This window comes from Mixophyes fleayi, chromosome 2 (assembly GCF_038048845.1).
Source record: "Mixophyes fleayi isolate aMixFle1 chromosome 2, aMixFle1.hap1, whole genome shotgun sequence".
Taxonomy (NCBI): Eukaryota; Metazoa; Chordata; class Amphibia; order Anura; family Limnodynastidae; genus Mixophyes; species Mixophyes fleayi.
In genome coordinates, this window is record NC_134403.1 from 50,958,192 (window position 1) to 50,985,627 (window position 27,436).

At 38.1% G+C, this 27,436-nt stretch overlaps 8 non-coding genes across 8 annotated transcripts; all 8 read right to left on the bottom strand.

Moving 5' to 3' along the window:
• Positions 1-6,093: 6,093 nt before the first annotated feature.
• TRNAV-AAC (transfer RNA valine (anticodon AAC)) lies at positions 6,094-6,166 on the bottom strand. The gene has a single exon. It is a non-coding gene; the product is annotated as a tRNA-Val (tRNA).
• Positions 6,167-6,709: 543 nt separating this feature from the next.
• On the bottom strand, positions 6,710-6,782 carry TRNAV-CAC (transfer RNA valine (anticodon CAC)). The gene has a single exon. It is a non-coding gene; the product is annotated as a tRNA-Val (tRNA).
• Positions 6,783-10,483: 3,701 nt separating this feature from the next.
• On the bottom strand, positions 10,484-10,556 carry TRNAV-AAC (transfer RNA valine (anticodon AAC)). Its single transcript has one exon. It is a non-coding gene; the product is annotated as a tRNA-Val (tRNA).
• A 3,701-nt stretch (positions 10,557-14,257) lies between these two features.
• TRNAV-AAC (transfer RNA valine (anticodon AAC)) lies at positions 14,258-14,330 on the bottom strand. The gene has a single exon. It is a non-coding gene; the product is annotated as a tRNA-Val (tRNA).
• A 3,703-nt stretch (positions 14,331-18,033) lies between these two features.
• TRNAV-AAC (transfer RNA valine (anticodon AAC)) lies at positions 18,034-18,106 on the bottom strand. Its single transcript has one exon. It is a non-coding gene; the product is annotated as a tRNA-Val (tRNA).
• A 3,704-nt stretch (positions 18,107-21,810) lies between these two features.
• TRNAV-AAC (transfer RNA valine (anticodon AAC)) lies at positions 21,811-21,883 on the bottom strand. The gene has a single exon. It is a non-coding gene; the product is annotated as a tRNA-Val (tRNA).
• Positions 21,884-25,586: 3,703 nt separating this feature from the next.
• Positions 25,587-25,659, bottom strand: TRNAV-AAC (transfer RNA valine (anticodon AAC)). The gene has a single exon. It is a non-coding gene; the product is annotated as a tRNA-Val (tRNA).
• Positions 25,660-26,954: 1,295 nt separating this feature from the next.
• TRNAV-AAC (transfer RNA valine (anticodon AAC)) lies at positions 26,955-27,027 on the bottom strand. Its single transcript has one exon. It is a non-coding gene; the product is annotated as a tRNA-Val (tRNA).
• Positions 27,028-27,436: the final 409 nt, after the last annotated feature.

Here is a 27,436-nt window from a genome sequence, read left to right on the forward strand (position 1 = left end):
TTGGTGGTTCCATGGCCCCTCCCACTGCTGGGAAATTTCACAGCATTTCATTGCAGGGATGGAGCTTAATGACGCAAAATTGCATCGTTAAGCCCCACCTCCATCACAGTCTGGGACGGTGCCTAATCTTCCGGAAGGATTCCCCAAAAATCGGGAGAGTAGGCAAGTATGCCATATATCCCAGAACCACACACACACAGTAACAGGGAGTTACATTAAAGGGAAAGAGTAACCTATTCTCACTAGGTGATAGCTTTTGTGGCAGGAGTCTGGATGAGGGGAAACTAATCAATTTCAGTTAAAGATTTAAGGTGGAAAAGAGAGCTGTGAAACAGAATAGAAAATATTAAGCTTTCAAATAAAATAGAATACATATAAAGTGAAGAAATATGAATACTGGACAATAATGAATAAAAAAATGGCACTTTTTTTTTTTTAGGAAAGAGGTTATAAGCTTGCAAAGAAAAAGAAATAATTAAAAAAAAATAAAACTGAAAAACATGTTTCCGCCCGGTTTCGAACCGGGGACCTTTCGCGGCAAACGTGATAACCACTACACTACGGAAACTTCCTGAAAATTCTGTGCTGCAGTCACAACAGGCAAATGGCCATAACCGCCCCACGGACAATAGTTGCTCCTTGCAATCTACCTCAGGAAGTAATTCCTGCCTCAAGACCAGCACACTTAACCGCTCCACCAGAGACGAGTCTTTTGATCTCATGTCATCTTCCGGGCTGAATGAGGACACTGAATATTTCCCTTCTTTTGATTATATTTTCTAGAATATCGGAAATTATCTGTTTTATTGAAAATTGTGTTGCTCTTTCTTTCAATGCATCAGGTGTTCTTGTTTTCTTAGTCTACACTTACACGTGGTAGAACAAGAGAAGTCACAAAGTGCCTGGTGGCTGTCACCAGTTCTTACATTCTTGTTAATATTGGCTCAGCCCACAAAAGTTCCGTAGTAGGTTAATTGGCTGCAATCGAAAATTGACCCTAGTGTGTGTCTGTCTGTGTGTGAGTGTGTGTCTATAGTAGGGAATTTAGACTGTAAGCTCCAATGGGGCAGGGACTGATGTGAATGAGTTCTCTGTACAGCGCTGCGGAATTAGTGGCGCTATATAAATAAATGATGTTGATGATGATGATGATATTACTGCTCCTGCTTTGTTTTATGTGAATGGCAATTTTTAATAATTTTGGTTTTTATTTGATCTTTTCATGAGGGTTCTGATGCATTGCTAAACTACATGACTCATTTTGTTATGACTGATATGTGTCGTACTCTAGCCTGAAAGCTTTTTCAAGGTACAAAAATGAAGTGCGCTTAAGGAAGAATGCAGAGCACACAGTGTTTAAGGAGGACCCGTCACTTTGCCCACGTTGGTGGTAGCCAGTTTGTGGACCATGCTAATATTCGTGAGAATGTGGTTGGTCAATTTATTCGTAATCATTGGCTTTGCTGGTTTCTATTAAACTGATGGGCTGCATACTGGTTCAGCCCACAAAATGGATGTGTAGGCAACAGGTTTACTACATTGCATTATGTATGTTGGTTTCCCATTGATTGATGCCTGGTTTGTACATTTCCTGACTTGCCTTGAAATTTGTATGTTTTTTGTTTTGGTTTTTTTCGCATCAGTTTTGTCTGCAAATGTCTATTAAAATGTATAAAGTTATTATAAACTACCTGTGTTGTGTGCTTTGTTTTTATGAAATGATTTATTTTCATATGTTGACAAAACTATTCTGGTTCAGAGAATACAATCGAATAAGTGTTTTAAATCAAGGGGTTTTTTTTAACTGGAGTTCAAATCATCCTCACTTTGCAGAGCTCTTGTGTATAATCAAGTAATTTTAACTTGAAATGTACTTGTTAAGTACATACAGAGATAATAACTTACAGGTTAAGAACTTATGGCTTAACATTGAAAACAAACAACATTAATATAGAGTTAATTAATAGAGTGTAACCTAAAACTCATTCCCATACAAGTATTAACTGCTTTTGCGGCTGCTATGAGCACAGAAATTAATCTTATCCAGCACCTGAATTAAATGTTGCGCTATAATACTTGAGACTTATTTTGGTCTATTTACAAAGTTTACCCAAGCCGACCACTGCATACATGTCTTCTCCGATTAAAAAGAACCCAGACATGGAACTCTCAAATTTCCATCTTTTTCTTTATTTAATAATATTCTCCAGGCTTATATGCATTCTCGTCATGGGCTCATCGTAGTCCAGTCCATTACTACTATAGTGAATGCACTCTCCACTCTTACTTTAAGCTGGGTACACACTACAGAAATTTCGACCAACTTTTTATGCTGAGCGATTTTACATGCGATCGATGGTCTGATAACTCAGGACTACATACACACTAGCCTTGTTTAGGACGATAAAGGGAAGAGCGGACGTCCCAGTAGCGACTTTTTACAGCCATGTTGTCGTGAGCAATGATTTCAATTTCGTACACACTGAAGCGACATTTGCGGAAAATGTACGAGATACCAAAGACATTAGCAGAAAGGGGCAGAGCTTTCGCTATAGTTAACTCCCAAAGCTGCCTAAAAAGAGAAGACTACACTGTCTCTTCATTCATTTCTATAAAATAGAAGTTTAGTAATATACATTAAATTTAGAAAAACATTTAACTTCTAAAGTGGAATGCAATGAATATTTCCTAATAATAAAATCCCTTTGTATGTAATGGAATGCTCCATTCTCGGCGTGCATCATCTCTGATTGGTCCACAGCAGAAACAAACGCCCATGTCTGAGTGTATAAAATGACAGAGGAACCTATGTGGCGCCGAGGAGCGTCAGAAGATAGCGAGTGAGAAGGTGTCAGTGGGGGTTGTAGCTATGGAGATGGAGACAGAGTCAGAGATGGTGCTGGAAGGGCCAAAAAATGTTGGAAAAGTTAAGGTGGGGGATGGAGATACTCAAGAAGATCAAAGAGCAAATCCAATGAGCCCAAGAGAGGTGGAGATGATGGTCAAAGTACTGGGCCAGGACGACAACGACATTGAAAAAGGTCAGTAGCACATGTAGTGTACCTGTAGTGTAGATGTAGTGTCACATAAAGCAATGTAAAAGGCTAATTTATAACCTAATTTTTATGTCAGAACAAAGAATTAATGGTGAGAAGGCCTGTTTAGATACCACTGATACCACTAATGTTACACCTGTTAGCAAACAAGGAAAAATTTAAAAAGAAAAGAAAAATATAATAAAGAAGTTCTACACGAAGGTATTTCAGTGAACATGTGTAGACATGTAAATGCTTTGGGCACATACCTGTACCGTTATAATAACCAAAATGGCGCCTGTTTTCCAGAATGTACAGAGGTTAAGCCCGCTATTATTGCGATTTCGCCACAGGGACCAAAATATAAACTGATCTCGAGCAGTGTGCAAGGTGAGAAAATGAGAGTATTTATGTGGTTGAATATAAATTACAGATATAGAAGTTAAATGATAAACATTTTTTATTTCCTTGTTTCGTAGATAAAGAAATCAAAGGGAATAGAAACGACATCAAGACCTGTTCTGCCACAAACCAGTAGCACCTTTATACTAAATACTAAAAATAATACTCTACAGTATTCAGCTCTCTGATTGGTATGGGCGCGCTCACTTCTCATGCAGATCTTTCTATGTGTGTTAAAATTTTTGTACCTTTTCCAGCAATAAAAATGTTGCTTGAACACTGTGTGGTTTATTCTGGGTACTTCACAATTATAAGTTAATAAAGGTTAATATAACTTTAATAGGTTATAAAGGTGTAAGTGTATAAAGAGTAAATCTGAATACATTGCTGACATAGACGCAAAGGGTAATAACACACGTGCTTTACACAAGTGTAATGGTCTGCAGCCAGACAGGTGCAATATACATCGATACAAAACACAGTGATGTGCGGATTCTGCACCACGTGGGACTGGGATTGACATAAAAAATTAACATACACACGCCTCCCAGGTCGAGGAAGTACCGGAGGATTGTCGTGGATCGATCGGAAGTTTATACACACTACACAGGGGAAACGAGATTGGACCGAAAATATTAAACGGTACGACCAACCAAATGAGGCGATAATAGTCCATTTGGGTAGACTTTCGACCATCGTGTCACTGTACACACTGACCCGACTTTTGGACGAGCGGTCGTATGTCGGCTGTTTGAGCCGATTATTGGACGAAAACAGTGTAGTGTGTACCCAGCTTTAGTTTGCAGTGAACAACAAAATAAAGTATCAGGTAGACTCAAGGCCATGAGTCCAAAGCTTTCTCACTATGTTAAGTCCCGTAATGTAACCGTATTAATGTGTCTTTAAACCTTACTACCTGAAATAATTATTTTTAATCACGTATCACAAATTGCTTTCTGACATTTCTATGAAAGTCCATCCCGTATCTCATACTTTACATAAGTTTTACACAATAAGATTACTTTTTAAAAAGAACCAACAACTTTATTTTGAAGTGGATCAAACTATATATGAAAAACACAAAATCTTAAATAATTTTTAACTTATCTTTCTTTGAGGATGTCACATGTTCCCAATTAAAGATCTGCTCAGACATAGATCCTACTCTGTAATCACTAATGTATGCTGCATAAGTAACAATCTGGAAACATATAAAAAAAGTTTGCAGGATTTTGTTATGGAGGGTAATGTTAGCTTGATAGGTTGGGGACAGGAAATGGGCTATGAAATACCAGGTGAATTTGTTTTTTATTCATTTGATTTTAAATTTTCTTGTTTAAGGGTTGGCTAGATCCTTGCTGGGGTTTTATAAAATTACAGGGTGTTGAAGTTGAAAATTAGTTTTTGTTTTTTTTTACTTCATTTTGCAGTGTAAGTCACTTGCATATAAGCGGTTAGTCCTGACTGTTATATCCAGGTTACACTGGATCTGTTAGTACTGATAGGCAAGGGAAAGCATTACTAGAACAGTCCAGACCCTTTCTGAGCTAGGGAAATATGTAGTGATCAGTGGTAGTCTTTTTTACAGCTCTCCAAATGCAGACACAGCATACAGCGACATTACAATACCGAAGAGTATAAGAGCGACACTTAGAAAATCATGAAGATTATGACTGCGCCTATGATAAAATGTACACGTAACAGATGATAGACAGGTACTATTTTCGCCAGTGGGCACAGTGCAAATGATGCTTTTCAAAGCAATGGGCGGACCCGCCGCTTGGATTATATTATACAGGCAGCGAGTACGGGTATTGCTGCTTGAAAAGTGTCATTTGCACTGTGTTCATTACAAGTGACATAATTTAGTGGTAGAGACATTTGTGAAAGTCGGATTTTACATTTGCTGGTCATTGAGCCTGGCGAAAATAGTACCTGTCTATTAACTGTATCATTGGTGCAGTTATAATCTTCGTGATCTTCTAAGTGTCGCTCTTATACTCTTGGGTATTGTAATGTTGCTGTATGCTGTGTCAGCATTTAGAGAGCCAAACAAACATACCACACCCGTAATGATATCTATTACAATGCATGGTTGGACACGGTCTCAAGAGTGCTCCTGTGGCTGCCCAGGTAACGTGGCACACCAGTGCTGTGCTCTCAGGGCATATACCCTTTTCCTGCAATACTGTTATGAGGATTAGGACTTAGGACTTGCACCCTAGGCGGGGCACACACTGGTGTAAAAGTCCTAGAGGCTTTCCTAGGAGCATAGAGAGCAACAGTGAAGGATAGCGTCTTCCTCCTTTCTCAAATGTGACCGTTCAAAAGGAACAGTAATTCCCACCTGGTACAGTTGAACCTCCTCTGACTTCTGGGCACTGATTCATACACCGCCCTGAGTTCCCATGCTGAAGAAGTATGGGTGCAGGGGGAGCTAGCCCAAGTCCATGGCTCATTGTCTGTACATAATTTGAGGGCTGGCAATGGGTTGGGAATCCCCTCTAGGTTTTCCAGTATGACTGGCTCATCTAAGTTGGGAGATAAGATGTTAAATGACCTAAGATCAGTCTACAGTTGGGAGTGTTGGGTTCCATCGGGTGACGGAGGTTTAAGCTTCTTGAGAAAGATTAAACTAAGTAAAAGTAAGAAAACATGTTTCCGCCCGGTCTCGAACCGGGGACCTTTCGCGTGTTAGGCGAACGTGATAACCACTACACTACGGAAACTTCCTGTCATGTGATTGTCACACCCCACTAGATGTGAACATCCTCCCATTTTTATGTATGTGCAGCTGTACATAAATTAATCTAACTTCCCCCAATGTCATTGTTATTCACACCTCCTGGTGACAATGTGTGGCCTGGCATTAGGACCCAGATGAGATACAATGGGAATGTTTGCTTAGCAACATATGGCTGGTATGACATAGATCCTACTCTGTAATCACCAATGTATGCTGCATAAGTAAGAATCTAGAAAGATATAAAAATTATTAAGGGTTGGCAAGATCCTTGCTGAGGTTTTATGAAATTACAGGGTGTTGAAGTTGTGTTCTCAAGATCCATGGCTCATTGTCTGTACATCATTTGAGGGCTGACAATGGTTTGGGAATCCCCTCTAGGTAACCCAGTATGATTGGCTCACCTAAGTTGAGAGATAAGATGTTAAATGACCTGCGATCAGTTTACAGTTGGGAGTGTTGGGTTCCATCGGGTGAAGGAGGTTTAAGTTTGTTGAGAAAGATTAAACTAAGTAAAAGTAAGAAAACATGTTTCCGCCCGGTCTCGAACCGGGGACCTTTCGCGTGTGAGGCGAACGTGATAACCACTACACTACGGAAACTTCCTGTCAGGTGATTGTCACACCCCACTAGATGTGAACATCTTCCCATTGTAACTTCCCCCAATGGCATTGTTGTTCACAACTGGTGACAATGTGTGGCCTGTCATTAGGACCCAGATGAGATACACTCGGAAGGTTTGCTTAGCAACATATGCCTGGGATGAGCTGAGATTAATTTACCATGTGACTGGGGTGGAGAATGGAGCTCTGATAGGGGGGGAGTGTTACTTTATTATTTGTAACCCAAGTATTATGCTGGAGGAGGAGTATAAATAAAGTGTTTAGATTTTGCAATATAAGAGGGAATTCAATGGACTGTGTTACTTGTGAGAATAATGCAGCTATTACCGTTAGTACGGTAATTTTAACACGGATTTTAACTCTTTACTTAATACTCTCCAGGCTTACATGCATTTTCGTCATGGGCTCAGTGTAGTCTAGTCCATTACTACTATAGTGACTGCACTCTCCACACTTTTGTTGGCAGTGAACAACAAAATAAAGTATCAGGTAGACTCAAGGCCATGAGTCCAAGGCTGTCACTATGTTAAGTTCATTAATGTAACCGGATTAATGTGTCTTTAAGCCTTACTCCCTGAAGTAATCATTTTTAACAATGTATCACAAATTGCTTTCTGACATATTTCTATGAAAATCCATTCCGTATCTCATACTTTACATAAGTTTTACACAATAAGATTACTTTTTAAAAAAAAAAACAACAACTTTATTTTGAAGTGAGATCCTTGCTGAGGTTTTCTGAAATTACAGGGTGTTGAAGTTGTGTTCTGAAGATCCGTTTCTTTACTTCATTTGCAGTGTAAGCCAGGACTAACTGCTTCTATGCAAGTGACTGTTCTATCCAGGTTACACTGGATCTGTTAGTACTGATAGGCAAGTGAAAGCATTACTAGAACAAGTCCAGACCCTTTCTGAGCTAGGGAAATATGTAGTGATCGGTGGTAGTCTTTTTTCCGCTCTCCAAATGCCGACATAGTATACAGCGACATTACAATACCGAAGAGTATAAGAGCGACACTTAGAAAATCATGAAGATTATAACTGCGCCAATGACACTTAACAGATAATAGACAGGTACTATTTTCGCGAGGCTCAATGACCGCCAAATGTAAAATTGGACTTCCACAAAGGTCTCCAACACTAAATTACTTCACTAGTAATGGACACAGTGCAAATGACGCTTTCAAAGCGCCAATGGGCAGATCCGCCACCTGGATTACATTATACAGGCAGCGAGTCCGGGCATTGCTGCTTTAAAAGCGTCATTTGCACTTTGTCCATTACAAATGACGTAATTTAGTGGTGGAGACCTTTGTGAAAGTTGGATTTTTATATTTGTCGGTCATTGAGCCTGGCGAAAATAGTACCTGTCTATTATCTGTTAAGTGTAACTGTAGCAGTGACATATGGAAAGTTGTGCCAAGGAAGTAACTGTGCAGAAATTGGAAGTGTGTGATCATATTACTGGTCCTGCTTTGTTTTATGTGAATGGCAATTTTTAATCCTTTTGGTTTTTATTTGATCTTTTCATGAGGGTTCTGATGCATTGCTAAACTACATGACTCATTTTGTAATGGCTGGTATGTGTCGTACTCTAGCCTGAAAGATTTTTCAAGGTACAAAAATGAAGTGTGCTTAAGGAAGAATGCAGAGCGCAAAGTGTTTAAGGAGGACCCGTCACTTTGCCCACGTTGGTGGTAGCCAGTTTGTGGACAATGCTAATATTCGTGAGTATGTGGTTGGTCAATTTATTCGTAATCATTGGCTTTGCTGGTTTCTATTAAACTGATGGGCTGCTCACAAAATGGATGTGTAGGCAACAGGTTTACTACATTGCATTATGTATGTTGGTTTCCCATTGATTGAGGCCTGGTTTGTACATTTCCTGACTTGACTTGAAATTTGTATGTTTTTTATTTTGTTTTTTTTCTCATCAGTTTTGTCTGCAAATGTCTATTAAAATGTATAAAGTTATTATAAACTACCTGTGTTGTGTGCTTTGTTTTTATGAAAAGATTTATTTTCATATGTTGACAAAATTATTCTGGTTCAGAGAATACAATCGGATAAGTGTTTTAAATCAAGGGGTTTTTTTTTAACAAGTGTTTAAATGATCCTCACTTTGCAGAGCTCTTGTGTATAATCAAGTATATTAAACTTGAAATGTACATGTTAATATTTTAATAAACTATGTACAGAGATAATGACTTACAGGTTAAGAACTAATGGCTTGAAATTGAAAAAAAACATTAATATTGCAATAGAATGTAACCTAAAACATATTCCCATACAAGTATTAACTGCTTTTGTGGCTGCTATGAGCACAGAAATTAATCTTATCCAGCACCTGAATTAAATGTTGCGCTATAATACTTGAGGCTGATTTTGGTCTATTTACAAAGTTTACCCAAGCTGACCACTGCATACAAGTCTTCTCCGATTAAAAAGAACCCAGACATGGAACTGTCAAATGTCCATCCTTCTCTTTATTTAATAACAAGTTAACCCGTGCATGATACTCATGCATTCTAGTCAAATCAAGCTACTTAAGGTCTTAAAAAGGTTCTTGTCATGCATTTGGGCCTAGCCCAGGCCTCCTCAGGGGAAGAGCGTTACTTCCCGACGCAAGCGCTCTTTTTAATGTGTGTTCATGAGGTAAAATTACCTCACGAAAATGAGTTTGACCCCTCAACTCGTAAATTTAGCCTTTACTACCCCTACCACGGGGGGAAGGGGGGATGATGGAAGTCAACTGACTTCACTATTCTAATTTTTTTGTCAAATAATGTCAGTATACCAAATTTCAGGTCAATTGGATGAGCCCTTTCTGAGAAAATAGTTTTTACACACACACACACTAACACACGCCGCTAGGCTTTTATATTATAGATAGTCTCCAGGCTTACATGTATTTTCGTCATGGGCTCAGCGTAGTCCAGTCCATTACTACTATAGTGACTGCACTCTCCACACTTTTGTTGGAAGTGAACAACAAAATAAAGTATCAGGTAGACGCAAGGCCATGAGTCCAAGGCTTTGTCACTATGTTAAGTCCTGTAATGTAACCAGATTAATGTGTCTTTAAACCTTATTACCTGAAATAATTATTTTTAACAACGTATCACAAATTGGTTTCTGACATATTTCTATGAAAGTCCATCCCGTATCTCATACTTTACATAAGTTTTACACAATAAGGTTACTGTTTTAAAAAAACAACAACTTTATTTTGAAGTGGATCAAACTGTATAAATGAAAAACACAAAATCTTAAATTATTTTTAACTTTTCTTTCTTTGAGGATGTCACATGTTCCCAATCAAAGATCTTCTCAGACATAGATCCTACTCTGTAATCACTAATGTATGCTGCATAATTAACAATCTAGAAAGATATAAAAATTATTAAGGGTTGGCTAGATCCTTGCTGAGGTTTTATGAAATTACAGGGTGTTGAAGTTGTGTTCTCAAGATCCATGGCTCATTGTCTGTACATCATTTGAGGGCTGGCATTGGTTTGGGAATACCCTCTAGGTAACCCAGTATGATTGGCTCATCTAAGTTGAGAGACAAGATGTTAAATGACCTGCGATCAGTTTACAGTTGGGAGTGTTGGGTTCCATCGGGTGAAGGAGGTTTAAGTTTGTTGAGAAAGATTAAACTAAGTAAAAGTAAGAAAACATGTTTCCGCCCGGTCTCGAACCGGGGACCTTTCGCGTGTTAGGCGAACGTGATAACCACTACACTACGGAAACTTCCTGTCAGGTGATTGTCACACCCCACTAGATGTGAACATCTTCCCATTGTAACTTCCCCCAATGGCATTGTTGTTCACAACTGGTGACAATGTGTGGCCTGTCATTAGGACCCAGATGAGATACACTCGGAAGGTTTGCTTAGCAACATATGCCTGGGATGAGCTGAGATTAATTTACAGTGTGACTGGGGTGGAGAATGGAGCTCTGATAGGGGGGGAGTGTTACTTTATTATCTGTAACCCAAGTATTATGCTGGAGGAGGAGTATAAATAAAGTGTTTAGATTTTGCAATATAAGAGGGAATTCAATGGACTGTGTTACTTGTGAGAATAATGCAGCTATTACCGTTAGTACGGTAATTTTAACACGGATTTTAACTCTTTACTTAATACTCTCCAGGCTTGCATGCATTTTCGTCATGGGCTCAGTGTAGTCTAGTCCATTACTACTATAGTGACTGCACTCTCCACACTTTTGTTGGCAGTGAACAACAAAATAAAGTATCAGGTAGACTCAAGGCCATGAGTCCAAGGCTGTCACTATGTTAAGTTCATTAATGTAACCGGATTAATGTGTCTTTAAGCCTTACTACCTGAAGTAATCATTTTTAACAATGTATCACAAATTGCTTTCTGACATATTTCTATGAAAATCCATTCCGTATCTCATACTTTACATAAGTTTTACACAATAAGATTACTTTTAAAAAAAAAAAAACAACAACTTTATTTTGAAGTGAGATCCTTGCTGAGGTTTTCTGAAATTACAGGGTGTTGAAGTTGTGTTCTGAAGATCAGTTTCTTTACTTCATTTGCAGTGTAAGCCAGGACTAACTGCTTCTATGCAAGTGACTGTTCTATCCAGGTTACACTGGATCTGTTAGTACTGATAGACAAGTGAAAGCATTACTAGAACAAGTCCAGACCCTTTCTGAGCTAGGGAAATATGTAGTGATCGGTGGTAGTCTTTTTTCCGCTCTCCAAATGCCGACACAGTATACAGCGACATTACAATACCGAAGAGTATAAGAGCGACACTTAGAAAATCATGAAGATTATAACTGCGCCAATGACACGTAACAGATAATAGACAGGTACTATTTTCGCGAGGCTCAATGACCACCAAATGTAAAATTGGACTTCCACAAAGGTCTCCAACACTAAATTACTTCACTAGTAATGGACACAGTGCAAATGACGCTTTCAAAGCGCCAATGGGCAGATCCGCCACCTGGATTACATTATACAGGCAGCGAGTCCGGGCATTGCTGCTTTAAAAGCGTCATTTGCACTTTGTCCATTACAAATGACGTAATTTAGTGGTGGAGACCTTTGTGAAAGTTGGATTTTTATATTTGTCGGTCATTGAGCCTGGCGAAAATAGTACCTGTCTATTATCTGTTAAGTGTAACTGTAGCAGTGACATATGGAAAGTTGTGCCAAGGAAGTAACTGTGCAGAAATTGGAAGTGTGTGATCATATTACTGGTCCTGCTTTGTTTTATGTGAATGGCAATTTTTAATCCTTTTGGTTTTTATTTGATCTTTTCATGAGGGTTCTGATGCATTGCTAAACTACATGACTCATTTTGTAATGGCTGGTATGTGTCGTACTCTAGCCTGAAAGATTTTTCAAGGTACAAAAATGAAGTGTGCTTAAGGAAGAATGCAGAGCACAAAGTGTTTAAGGAGGACCCGTCACTTTGCCCACGTTGGTGGTAGCCAGTTTGTGGACAATGCTAATATTCGTGAGTATGTGGTTGGTCAATTTATTCGTAATCATTGGCTTTGCTGGTTTCTATTAAACTGATGGGCTGCTCACAAAATGGATGTGTAGGCAACAGGTTTACTACATTGCATTATGTATGTTGGTTTCCCATTGATTGAGGCCTGGTTTGTACATTTCCTGACTTGACTTGAAATTTGTATGTTTTTTATTTTGTTTTTTTTCTCATCAGTTTTGTCTGCAAATGTCTATTAAAATGTATAAAGTTATTATAAACTACCTGTGTTGTGTGCTTTGTTTTTATGAAAAGATTTATTTTCATATGTTGACAAAATTATTCTGGTTCAGAGAATACAATCGGATAAGTGTTTTAAATCAAGGGTTTTTTTTTTAACAGGTGTTTAAATGATCCTCACTTTGCAGAGCTCTTGTGTATAATCAAGTATATTAAACTTGAAATGTACATGTTAATATTTTAATAAACTATGTACAGAGATAATGACTTACAGGTTAAGAACTAATGGCTTGAAATTGAAAAAAAACATTAATATTGCAATAGAATGTAACCTAAAACATATTCCCATACAAGTATTAACTGCTTTTGTGGCTGCTATGAGCACAGAAATTAATCTTATCCAGCACCTGAATTAAATGTTGCGCTATAATACTTGAGGCTGATTTTGGTCTATTTACAAAGTTTACCCAAGCTGACCACTGCATACAAGTCTTCTCCGATTAAAAAGAACCCAGACATGGAACTGTCAAATGTCCATCCTTCTCTTTATTTAATAACAAGTTAACCCGTGCATGATACTCATGCATTCTAGTCAAATCAAGCTACTTAAGGTCTTAAAAAGGTTCTTGTCATGCATTTGGGCCTAGCCCAGGCCTCCTCAGGGGAAGAGCGTTACTTCCCGACGCAAGCGCCCTTTTTAATGTGTGTTCATGAGGTAAAATTACCTCACGAAAATGAGTTTGACCCCTCAACTCGTAAATTTAGCCTTTACTACCCCTACCACGGGGGGAAGGGGGGATGATGGAAGTCAACTGACTTCACTATTCTATTTTTTTTGTCAAATAATGTCAGTATACCAAATTTCAGGTCAATTGGATGAACCCTTTCTGAGAAAATAGTTTTTTACACACACACACTAACACACGCCGCTAGGCTTTTATATTATAGATAGTCTCCAGGCTTACATGTATTTTCGTCATGGGCTCAGCGTAGTCCAGTCCATTACTACTATAGTGACTGCACTCTCCACACTTTTGTTGGCAGTGAACAAAAAAATAAAGTATCAGGTAGACGCAAGGCCATGAGTCCAAGGCTTTGTCACTATGTTAAGTCCTGTAATGTAACCAGATTAATGTGTCTTTAAACCTTATTACCTGAAATAATTATTTTTAACAACGTATCACAAATTGGTTTCTGACATATTTCTATGAAAGTCCATCCCGTATCTCATACTTTACATAAGTTTTACACAATAAGGTTACTGTTTTAAAAAAACAACAACTTTATTTTGAAGTGGATCAAACTGTATAAATGAAAAACACAAAATCTTAAATTATTTTTAACTTTTCTTTCTTTGAGGATGTCACATGTTCCCAATCAAAGATCTTCTCAGACATAGATCCTACTCTGTAATCACTAATGTATGGTGCATAATTAACAATCTAGAAAGATATAAAAATTATTAAGGGTTGGCTAGATCCTTGCTGAGGTTTTATGAAATTACAGGTTGTTGAAGTTGTGTTCTCAAGATCCATGGCTCATTGTCTGTACATCATTTGAGGGCTGGCAATGGTTTGGGAATCCCCTCTAGGTAACCCAGTATGATTGGCTCATCTAAGTTGAGAGACAAGATGTTAAATGACCTGCGATCAGTTTACAGTTGGGAGTGTTGGGTTCCATCGGGTGAAGGAGGTTTAAGTTTGTTGAGAAAGATTAAACTAAGTAAAAGTAAGAAAACATGTTTCCGCCCGGTCTCGAACTGGGGACCTTTCGCGTGTTAGGCGAACGTGATAACCACTACACTACGGAAACTTCCTGTCAGGTGATTGTCACACCCCACTAGATGTGAACATCTTCCCATTGTAACTTCCCCCAATGGCATTGTTGTTCACAACTGGTGACAATGTGTGGCCTGTCATTAGGACCCAGATGAGATACACTCGGAAGGTTTGCTTAGCAACATATGCCTGGGATGAGCTGAGATTAATTTACCATGTGACTGGGGTGGAGAATGGAGCTCTGATAGGGGGGGAGTGTTACTTTATTATCTGTAACCCAAGTATTATGCTGGAGGAGGAGTATAAATAAAGTGTTTAGATTTTGCAATATAAGAGGGAATTCAATGGACTGTGTTACTTGTGAGAATAATGCAGCTATTACCGTTAGTACGGTAATTTTAACACGGATTTTAACTCTTTACTTAATACTCTCCAGGCTTACATGCATTTTCGTCATGGGCTCAGTGTAGTCTAGTCCATTACTACTATAGTGACTGCACTCTCCACACTTTTGTTGGCAGTGAACAACAAAATAAAGTATCAGGTAGACTCAAGGCCATGAGTCCAAGGCTGTCACTATGTTAAGTTCATTAATGTAACCGGATTAATGTGTCTTTAAGCCTTACTCCCTGAAGTAATCATTTTTAACAATGTATCACAAATTGCTTTCTGACATATTTCTATGAAAATCCATTCCGTATCTCATACTTTACATAAGTTTTACACAATAAGATTACTTTTTAAAAAAAAAAACAACAACTTTATTTTGAAGTGAGATCCTTGCTGAGGTTTTCTGAAATTACAGGGTGTTGAAGTTGTGTTCTGAAGATCAGTTTCTTTACTTCATTTGCAGTGTAAGCCAGGACTAACTGCTTCTATGCAAGTGACTGTTCTATCCAGGTTACACTGGATCTGTTAGTACTGATAGGCAAGTGAAAGCATTACTAGAACAAGTCCAGACCCTTTCTGAGCTAGGGAAATATGTAGTGATCGGTGGTAGTCTTTTTTCCGCTCTCCAAATGCCGACACAGTATACAGCGACATTACAATACCGAAGAGTATAAGAGCGACACTTAGAAAATCATGAAGATTATAACTGCGCCAATGACACTTAACAGATAATAGACAGGTACTATTTTCGCGAGGCTCAATGACCGCCAAATGTAAAATTGGACTTCCACAAAGGTCTCCAACACTAAATTACTTCACTAGTAATGGACACAGTGCAAATGACGCTTTCAAAGCGCCAATGGGCAGATCCGCCACCTGGATTACATTATACAGGCAGCGAGTCCGGGCATTGCTGCTTTAAAAGCGTCATTTGCACTTTGTCCATTACAAATGACGTAATTTAGTGGTGGAGACCTTTGTGAAAGTTGGATTTTTATATTTGTCGGTCATTGAGCCTGGCGAAAATACTACCTGTCTATTATCTGTTAAGTGTAACTGTAGCAGTGACATATGGAAAGTTGTGCCAAGGAAGTAACTGTGCAGAAATTGGAAGTGTGTGATCATATTACTGGTCCTGCTTTGTTTTATGTGAATGGCAATTTTTAATCCTTTTGGTTTTTATTTGATCTTTTCATGAGGGTTCTGATGCATTGCTAAACTACATGACTCATTTTGTAATGGCTGGTATGTGTCGTACTGTAGCCTGAAAGATTTTTCAAGGTACAAAAATGAAGTGTGCTTAAGGAAGAATGCAGAGCACAAAGTGTTTAAGGAGGACCCGTCACTTTGCCCACGTTGGTGGTAGCCAGTTTGTGGACAATGCTAATATTCGTGAGTATGTGGTTGGTCAATTTATTCGTAATCATTGGCTTTGCTGGTTTCTATTAAACTGATGGGCTGCTCACAAAATGGATGTGTAGGCAACAGGTTTACTACATTGCATTATGTATGTTGGTTTCCCATTGATTGAGGCCTGGTTTGTACATTTCCTGACTTGACTTGAAATTTGTATGTTTTTTATTTTGTTTTTTTTCTCATCAGTTTTGTCTGCAAATGTCTATTAAAATGTATAAAGTTATTATAAACTACCTGTGTTGTGTGCTTTGTTTTTATGAAAAGATTTATTTTCATATGTTGACAAAATTATTCTGGTTCAGAGAATACAATCGGATAAGTGTTTTAAATCAAGGGTTTTTTTTTAACAAGTGTTTAAATGATCCTCACTTTGCAGAGCTCTTGTGTATAATCAAGTATATTAAACTTGAAATGTACATGTTAATATTTTAATAAACTATGTACAGAGATAATGACTTACAGGTTAAGAACTAATGGCTTGAAATTGAAAAAAAACATTAATATTGCAATAGAATGTAACCTAAAACATATTCCCATACAAGTATTAACTGCTTTTGTGGCTGCTATGAGCACAGAAATTAATCTTATCCAGCACCTGAATTAAATGTTGCGCTATAATACTTGAGGCTGATTTTGGTCTATTTACAAAGTTTACCCAAGCTGACCACTGCATACAAGTCTTCTCCGATTAAAAAGAACCCAGACATGGAACTGTCAAATGTCCATCCTTCTCTTTATTTAATAACAAGTTAACCCGTGCATGATACTCATGCATTCTAGTCAAATCAAGCTACTTAAGGTCTTAAAAAGGTTCTTGTCATGCATTTGGGCCTAGCCCAGACCTCCTCAGGGGAAGAGCGTTACTTCCCGACGCAAGCGCCCTTTTTAATGTGTGTTCATGAGGTAAAATTACCTCACGAAAATGAGTTTGACCCCTCAACTCGTAAATTTAGCCTTTACTACCCCTACCACGGGGGGAAGGGGGGATGATGGAAGTCAACTGACTTCACTATTCTAATTTTTTTGTCAAATAATGTCAGTATACCAAATTTCAGGTCAATTGGATGAGCCCTTTCTGAGAAAATAGTTTTTTACACACACACACACACTAACACACGCCGCTAGGCTTTTATATTATAGATAGTCTCCAGGCTTACATGCATTTTCGTCATGGGCTCAGCGTAGTCCAGTCCATTACTACTATAGTGACTGCACTCTCCACACTTTTGTTGGCAGTGAACAACAAAATAAAGTATCAGGTAGACGCAAGGCCATGAGTCCAAGGCTTTGTCACTATGTTAAGTCCTGTAATGTAACCAGATTAATGTGTCTTTAAACCTTATTACCTGAAATAATTATTTTTAACAATGTATCACAAATTGGTTTCTGACATATTTCTATGAAAGTCCATCCCGTATCTCATACTTTACATAAGTTTTACACAATAAGGTTACTGTTTTAAAAAAACAACAACTTTATTTTGAAGTGGATCAAACTGTATAAATGAAAAACACAAAATCTTAAATTATTTTTAACTTTTCTTTCTTTGAGGATGTCACATGTTCCCAATCAAAGATCTTCTCAGACATAGATCCTACTCTGTAATCACTAATGTATGGTGCATAATTAACAATCTAGAAAGATATAAAAATTATTAAGGGTTGGCTAGATCCTTGCTGAGGTTTTATGAAATTACAGGTTGTTGAAGTTGTGTTCTCAAGATCCATGGCTCATTGTCTGTACATCATTTGAGGGCTGGCAATGGTTTGGGAATCCCCTCTAGGTAACCCAGTATGATTGGCTCATCTAAGTTGAGAGACAAGATGTTAAATGACCTGCGATCAGTTTACAGTTGGGAGTGTTGGGTTCCATCGGGTGAAGGAGGTTTAAGTTTGTTGAGAAAGATTAAACTAAGTAAAAGTAAGAAAACATGTTTCTGCCCAGTCTCGAACTGGGGACCTTTCGCGTGTTAGGCGAACGTGATAACCACTACACTACGGAAACTTCCTGTCAGGTGATTGTCACACCCCACTAGATGTGAACATCTTCCCATTGTAACTTCCCCCAATGGCATTGTTGTTCACAACTGGTGACAATGTGTGGCCTGTCATTAGGACCCAGATGAGATACACTCGGAAGGTTTGCTTAGCAACATATGCCTGGGATGAGCTGAGATTAATTTACCATGTGACTGGGGTGGAGAATGGAGCTCTGATAGGGGGGGAGTGTTACTTTATTATCTGTAACCCAAGTATTATGCTGGAGGAGGAGTATAAATAAAGTGTTTAGATTTTGCAATATAAGAGGGAATTCAATGGACTGTGTTACTTGTGAGAATAATGCAGCTATTACCGTTAGTACGGTAATTTTAACACGGATTTTAACTCTTTACTTAATACTCTCCAGGCTTACATGCATTTTCGTCATGGGCTCAGTGTAGTCTAGTCCATTACTACTATAGTGACTGCACTCTCCACACTTTTGTTGGCAGTGAACAACAAAATAAAGTATCAGGTAGACTCAAGGCCATGAGTCCAAGGCTGTCACTATGTTAAGTTCATTAATGTAACCGGATTAATGTGTCTTTAAGCCTTACTCCCTGAAGTAATCATTTTTAACAATGTATCACAAATTGCTTTCTGACATATTTCTATGAAAATCCATTCCGTATCTCATACTTTACATAAGTTTTACACAATAAGATTACTTTTTAAAAAAAAAAACAACAACTTTATTTTGAAGTGAGATCCTTGCTGAGGTTTTCTGAAATTACAGGGTGTTGAAGTTGTGTTCTGAAGATCAGTTTCTTTACTTCATTTGCAGTGTAAGCCAGGACTAACTGCTTCTATGCAAGTGACTGTTCTATCCAGGTTACACTGGATCTGTTAGTACTGATAGGCAAGTGAAAGCATTACTAGAACAAGTCCAGACCCTTTCTGAGCTAGGGAAATATGTAGTGATCGGTGGTAGTCTTTTTTCCGCTCTCCAAATGCCGACACAGTATACAGCGACATTACAATACCGAAGAGTATAAGAGCGACACTTAGAAAATCATGAAGATTATAACTGCGCCAATGACACTTAACAGATAATAGACAGGTACTATTTTCGCGAGGCTCAATGACCGCCAAATGTAAAATTGGACTTCCACAAAGGTCTCCAACACTAAATTACTTCACTAGTAATGGACACAGTGCAAATGACGCTTTCAAAGCGCCAATGGGCAGATCCGCCACCTGGATTACATTATACAGGCAGCGAGTCCGGGCATTGCTGCTTTAAAAGCGTCATTTGCACTTTGTCCATTACAAATGACGTAATTTAGTGGTGGAGACCTTTGTGAAAGTTGGATTTTTATATTTGTCGGTCATTGAGCCTGGCGAAAATAGTACCTGTCTATTATCTGTTAAGTGTAACTGTAGCAGTGACATATGGAAAGTTGTGCCAAGGAAGTAACTGTGCAGAAATTGGAAGTGTGTGATCATATTACTGGTCCTGCTTTGTTTTATGTGAATGGCAATTTTTAATCCTTTTGGTTTTTATTTGATCTTTTCATGAGGGTTCTGATGCATTGCTAAACTACATGACTCATTTTGTAATGGCTGGTATGTGTCGTACTGTAGCCTGAAAGATTTTTCAAGGTACAAAAATGAAGTGTGCTTAAGGAAGAATGCAGAGCACAAAGTGTTTAAGGAGGACCCGTCACTTTGCCCACGTTGGTGGTAGCCAGTTTGTGGACAATGCTAATATTCGTGAGTATGTGGTTGGTCAATTTATTCGTAATCATTGGCTTTGCTGGTTTCTATTAAACTGATGGGCTGCTCACAAAATGGATGTGTAGGCAACAGGTTTACTACATTGCATTATGTATGTTGGTTTCCCATTGATTGAGGCCTGGTTTGTACATTTCCTGACTTGACTTGAAATTTGTATGTTTTTTATTTTGTTTTTTTTCTCATCAGTTTTGTCTGCAAATGTCTATTAAAATGTATAAAGTTATTATAAACTACCTGTGTTGTGTGCTTTGTTTTTATGAAAATATTTATTTTCATATGTTGACAAAATTATTCTGGTTCAGAGAATACAATCGGATAAGTGTTTTAAATCAAGGTTTTTTTTTTTAACAAGTGTTTAAATGATCCTCACTTTGCAGAGCTCTTGTGTATAATCAAGTATATTAAACTTGAAATGTACATGTTAATATTTTAATAAACTATGTACAGAGATAATGACTTACAGGTTAAGAACTAATGGCTTGAAATTGAAAAAAAACATTAATATTGCAATAGAATGTAACCTAAAACATATTCCCATACAAGTATTAACTGCTTTTGTGGCTGCTATGAGCACAGAAATTAATCTTATCCAGCACCTGAATTAAATGTTGCGCTATAATACTTGAGGCTGATTTTGGTCTATTTACAAAGTTTACCCAAGCTGACCACTGCATACAAGTCTTCTCCGATTAAAAAGAACCCAGACATGGAACTGTCAAATGTCCATCCTTCTCTTTATTTAATAACAAGTTAACCCGTGCATGATACTCATGCATTCTAGTCAAATCAAGCTACTTAAGGTCTTAAAAAGGTTCTTGTCATGCATTTGGGCCTAGCCCAGACCTCCTCAGGGGAAGAGCGTTACTTCCCGACACAAGCGCCCTTTTTAATGTGTGTTCATGAGGTAAAATTACCTCACGAAAATGAGTTTGACCCCTCAACTGGTAAATTTAGCCTTTACTACCCCTACCACGGGGGGAAGGGGGGATGATGGAAGTCAACTGACTTCACTATTCTAATTTTTTTGTCAAATAATGTCAGTATACCAAATTTCAGGTCAATTGGATGAGCCCTTTCTGAGAAAATAGTTTTTTACACACACACACACACTAACACACGCCGCTAGGCTTTTATATTATAGATAGTCTCCAGGCTTACATGCATTTTCGTCATGGGCTCAGCGTAGTCCAGTCCATTACTACTATAGTGACTGCACTCTCCACACTTTTGTTGGCAGTGAACAACAAAATAAAGTATCAGGTAGACGCAAGGCCATGAGTCCAAGGCTTTGTCACTATGTTAAGTCCTGTAATGTAACCAGATTAATGTGTCTTTAAACCTTATTACCTGAAATAATTATTTTTAACAATGTATCACAAATTGGTTTCTGACATATTTCTATGAAAGTCCATCCCGTATCTCATACTTTGCATAAGTTTTACACAATAAGGTTACTGTTTTAAAAAGACAACAACTTTATTTTGAAGTGGATCAAACTGTATAAATGAAAAACACAAAATCTTAAATTATTTTTAACTTTTCTTTCTTTGAGGATGTCACATGTTCCCAATCAAAGATCTTCTCAGACATAGATCCTACTCTGTAATCACTAATGTATGCTGCATAATTAACAATCTAGAAAGATATAAAAATTATTAAGGGTTGGCTAGATCCTTGCTGAGGTTTTATGAAATTACAGGGTGTTGAAGTTGTGTTCTCAAGATCCATGGCTCATTGTCTGTACATCATTTGAGGGCTGGCATTGGTTTGGGAATCCCCTCTAGGTAACCCAGTATGATTGGCTCATCTAAGTTGAGAGACAAGATGTTAAATGACCTGCGATCAGTTTACAGTTGGGAGTGTTGGGTTCCATCGGGTGAAGGAGGTTTAAGTTTGTTGAGAAAGATTAAACTAAGTAAAAGTAAGAAAACATGTTTCCGCCCGGTCTCGAACCGGGGACCTTTCGCGTGTTAGGCGAACGTGATAACCACTACACTACGGAAACTTCCTGTCAGGTGATTGTCACACCCCACTAGATGTGAACATCTTCCCATTGTAACTTCCCCCAATGGCATTGTTGTTCACAACTGGTGACAATGTGTGGCCTGTCATTAGGACCCAGATGAGATACACTCGGAAGGTTTGCTTAGCAACATATGCCTGGGATGAGCTGAGATTAATTTACAGTGTGACTGGGGTGGAGAATGGAGCTCTGATAGGGGGGGAGTGTTACTTTATTATCTGTAACCCAAGTATTATGCTGGAGGAGGAGTATAAATAAAGTGTTTAGATTTTGCAATATAAGAGGGAATTCAATGGACTGTGTTACTTGTGAGAATAATGCAGCTATTACCGTTAGTACGGTAATTTTAACACGGATTTTAACTCTTTACTTAATACTCTCCAGGCTTACATGCATTTTCGTCATGGGCTCAGTGTAGTCTAGTCCATTACTACTATAGTGACTGCACTCTCCACACTTTTGTTGGCAGTGAACAACAAAATAAAGTATCAGGTAGACTCAAGGCCATGAGTCCAAGGCTGTCACTATGTTAAGTTCATTAATGTAACCGGATTAATGTGTCTTTAAGCCTTACTACCTGAAGTAATCATTTTTAGCAATGTATCACAAATTGCTTTCTGACATATTTCTATGAAAATCCATTCCGTATCTCATACTTTACATAAGTTTTACACAATAAGATTACTTTTTTTAAAAAAAACAACAACTTTATTTTGAAGTGAGATCCTTGCTGAGGTTTTCTGAAATTACAGGGTGTTGAAGTTGTGTTCTGAAGATCAGTTTCTTTACTTCATTTGCAGTGTAAGCCAGGACTAACTGCTTCTATGCAAGTGACTGTTCTATCCAGGTTACACTGGATCTGTTAGTACTGATAGGCAAGTGAAAGCATTACTAGAACAAGTCCAGACCCTTTCTGAGCTAGGGAAATATGTAGTGATCGGTGGTAGTCTTTTTTCCGCTCTCCAAATGCCGACACAGTATACCGCGACATTACAATACCGAAGAGTATAAGAGCGACACTTAGAAAATCATGAAGATTATAACTGCGCCAATGACACTTAACAGATAATAGACAGGTACTATTTTCGCGAGGCTCAATGACCGCCAAATGTAAAATTGGACTTCCACAAAGGTCTCCAACACTAAATTACTTCACTAGTAATGGACACAGTGCAAATGACGCTTTCAAAGCGCCAATGGGCAGATCCGCCACCTGGATTACATTATACAGGCAGCGAGTCCGGGCATTGCTGCTTTAAAAGCGTCATTTGCACTTTGTCCATTACAAATGACGTAATTTAGTGGTGGAGACCTTTGTGAAAGTCGGATTTTTATATTTGTCGGTCATTGAGCCTGGCGAAAATAGTACCTGTCTATTATCTGTTAAGTGTAACTGTAGCAGTGACATATGGAAAGTTGTGCCAAGGAAGTAACTGTGCAGAAATTGGAAGAGTGTGATCATATTACTGGTCCTGCTTTGTTTTATGTGAATGGCAATTTTTAATCCTTTTGGTTTTTATTTGATCTTTTCATGAGGGTTCTGATGCATTGCTAAACTACATGACTCATTTTGTAATGGCTGGTATGTGTCGTACTGTAGCCTGAAAGATTTTTCAAGGTACAAAAATGAAGTGTGCTTAAGGAAGAATGCAGAGCACACAGTGTTTAAGGAGGACCCGTCACTTTGCCCACGTTGGTGGTAGCCAGTTTGTGGACAATGCTAATATTCGTGAGTATGTGGTTGGTCAATTTATTCGTAATCATTGGCTTTGCTGGTTTCTATTAAACTGATGGGCTGCTCACAAAATGGATGTGTAGGCAACAGGTTTACTACATTGCATTATGTATGTTGGTTTCCCATTGATTGAGGCCTGGTTTGTACATTTCCTGACTTGACTTGAAATTTGTATGTTTTTTATTTTGTTTTTTTTCTCATCAGTTTTGTCTGCAAATGTCTATTAAAATGTATAAAGTTATTATAAACTACCTGTGTTGTGTGCTTTGTTTTTATGAAAAGATTTATTTTCATATGTTGACAAAATTATTCTGGTTCAGAGAATACAATTGGATAAGTGTTTTAAATCAAGGTTTTTTTTTTAAACAGGTGTTTAAATGATCCTCACTTTGCAGAGCTCTTGTGTATAATCAAGTAATTTAAACTTGAAATGTACATGTTAATATTTTAATAAACTATGTACAGAGATAATGACTTACAGGTTAAGAACTAATGGCTTGAAATTGAAAAAAAACATTAATATTGCAATAGAATGTAACCTAAAACACATTCCCATACAAGTATTAACTGCTTTTGTGGCTGCTATGAGCACAGAAATTAATCTTATCCAGCACCTGAATTAAATGTTGCGCATAATACTTGAGGCTGATTTTGGTCTATTTACAAAGTTAACCCAAGCCGACCACTGCATACAAGTCTTCTCCGATTAAAAAGAACCCAGACATGGAACTGTCAAATGTCCATCTTTCTCTTTATTTAATAACAAGTTAACCCGTGCATGATACTCATGCATTCTAGTCAAATCAAGCTACTTAAGGTCTTAAAAAGGTTCTTGTCATGCATTTGGGCCTAGCCCAGGCCTCCTCAGGGGAAGAGCGTTCCTTCCTGACGCAAGCGCCCTTTTTAATGTGTGTTCATGAGGTAAAATTACCTCACGAAAATAAGTTTGACCCCTCAACTCGTAAATTTAGCCTTTACTACACCTACCACGGGGAGAAGGGGGGATGATGGCAGTCAACTGACTTCACTATTCTAATTTTTTTGTCAAATAATGTCAGTATACCAAATTTCAGGTCAATTGGATGAGCCCTTTCTGAGAAAATAGTTTTTTCCACACAAACACACACTAACACACGCCGCTAGGCTTTTATATTATAGATAGTCTCCAGGCTTACATGTATTTTCGTCATGGGCTCAGCGTAGTCCAGTCCATTACTACTATAGTGACTGCACTCTCCACACTTTTGTTGGCAGTGAACAAAAAAATAAAGTATCAGGTAGACGCAAGGCCATGAGTCCAAGGCTTTGTCACTATGTTAAGTCCCGTAATGTAACCGGATTAATGTGTCTTTAAACCTTACTACCTGAAATAATTATTTTTAACCACGTATCACAAATTGCTTTCTGACATATTTCTATAAAAGTCCATCCCGTATCTCATACTTTACATAAGTTTTACACAAAAAGATTACTGTTTTAAAAAAACAACAACTTTATTTTGAAGTGGATCAAACTGTGTATATGAAAAACACAAAATCTTAAATTATTTTTAACTTTTCTTTCTTTGAGGATGTCACATGTTCCCAATCAAAGATCTGCTCAGACATAGATCCTACTCTGTAATCACCAATGTATGCTGCATAAGTAAGAATCTAGAAAGATATAACAATTATTAAGGGTTGGCAAGATCCTTGCTGAGGTTTTATGAAATTACAGGGTGTTAAAAAATGTGTTCTCAAGATCTATCGCTCATTGTCTGTACATCATTTGAGGGCTGACAATGGGTTGGGAATCCCCTGTAGGTGACCCAGTATGATTGGCTCATCTAAGTTGAGAGATAAGATGTTAAATGACCTGATATCAGTCTACAGTTGGGAGTGTTGGGTTCCATCGGGTGAAGGAGGTTTAAGTTTGTTGAGAAAGATTAAACTAAGTAAAAGTAAGAAAACATGTTTCCGCCCGGTCTCAAACCGGGGACCTTTCGCGTGTTAGGGGAACGTGATAACCACTACACTACGGAAACTTCCTGTGATGTGATTGTCACACCCCACTAGATGTGAACATCCTCCCATTTTTATGTAGGTGCAGCTGTACATAAATTAATCTAACTTCCCCCAATGGCATTGTTATTCACACCTCCTGGTGACAATGTGTGGCCTGGCATTAGGACCCAGATGAGATACACTTGGAATGTTTGCTTAGCAACATATGGCTGGTATGAGCTGAGATTAGCTTAGAGCAGTGGATTTCAAACTTTCTCAGTTCGAGGCACCCTTAGGCTCTCCATAATGTTTTCAAGGCACCCCTAAGCAAAAATAATTAAAAAAGTAGTCCCGTGCCTTGCTTATTACCTGCCCCGACCGCTAGTACCCCTTTGAGATCGCCACGGCACCCCAGGGGGCTGCGGCACACAGTTTGGGAACCACTGGCTTAGAGTCTCACTGGGGTGGAGAATGGAGCTCTGATAGGGGGGGGGGGGGTGTTACTTTATTATCTGTAACCCAAGTATTATGCTGGAGGAGGAGTATAAATAAAGTGTTTAGATTCTGCAATATAAGAGGGAATTCAATGGGCCATGTTACTTGTGAGAGTAATGCATCTATCACTCTTAGTATGGAATTTTAACACAGATTTTAACTCTTTATTTAATAATAGTCTCCAGGCTTACACGCATTTTCGTCATGGGCTCAGTGTAGTCCAGTCCATTACTACTATAGTGACTGCACTCTCCACGGAAATAATCATTTTTAACAACGTATCACAAATTGCTTTCTGACATATTTCTATAAAAGTCCATCCCGTATCTCATACTTTACATAAGTTTTACACAATAAGATAACTTTTTTTTTAAAAAAAACAACTTTATTTTGAAGTGGATCAAACTGTATAAATGAAAAACACAAAATCTTAAATTATTTTTAACTTTTCTTTCTTTGAGGATGTCACATGTTCCCAATCAAAGATCTGCTCAGACATAGATCCTACTCTGTAATCACCAATGTATGCTGCATAAGTAAGAATATAGAAAGATATAAAAATTATTAAGGGTTGGCAAGATCCTTGCTGAGGTTTTATGAAATTACAGGGTGTTGAAGTTGTGTTCTCAAGATCCATCGCTCATTGTCTGTACATCATTTGAGGGCTGACAATGGTTTGGGAATCCCCTGTAGGTGACCCAGTATGATTGGCTCATCTAAGTTGAGAGATAAGATGTTAAATGAACTGCGATCAGTTTACAGTTGGGAGTGTTGGGTTCCATCGAGTGAAGGAGGTTTAAGTTTGTTGAGAAAGATTAAACTAAGTAAAAGTAAGAAAAGATGTTTCCGTCCGGTCTCGAACCGGGGACCTTTCGCGTGTTAGGCGAACGTGATAACCACTACACTACGGAAACTTCCTGTCAGGTGATTGTCACACCCCACTAGATGTGAACATCCTCCCATTTTGGAATTTTAACACAGATTTTAACTCTTTATTTAATAATAGTCTCCAGGCTTACATGCATTTTCGTCATGGGCTCAGTGTAGTCCAGTCCATTACTACTATAGTGACTGCACTCTCCACGGAAATAATCATTTTTAGCAACGTATCACAAATTGCTTTCTGACATTTCTATGAAAGTCCATCCCGTATCTCATACTTTACATAAGTTTTACACAATAAGATTACTTTTTAAAAAGAACCAACAACTTTATTTTGAAGTGGATCAAACTGTATATGAAAAACACAAAATCTTAAATAATTTTTAACTTATCTTTCTTTGAGGATGTCACATGTTCCCAATTAAAGATCTGCTCAGACAT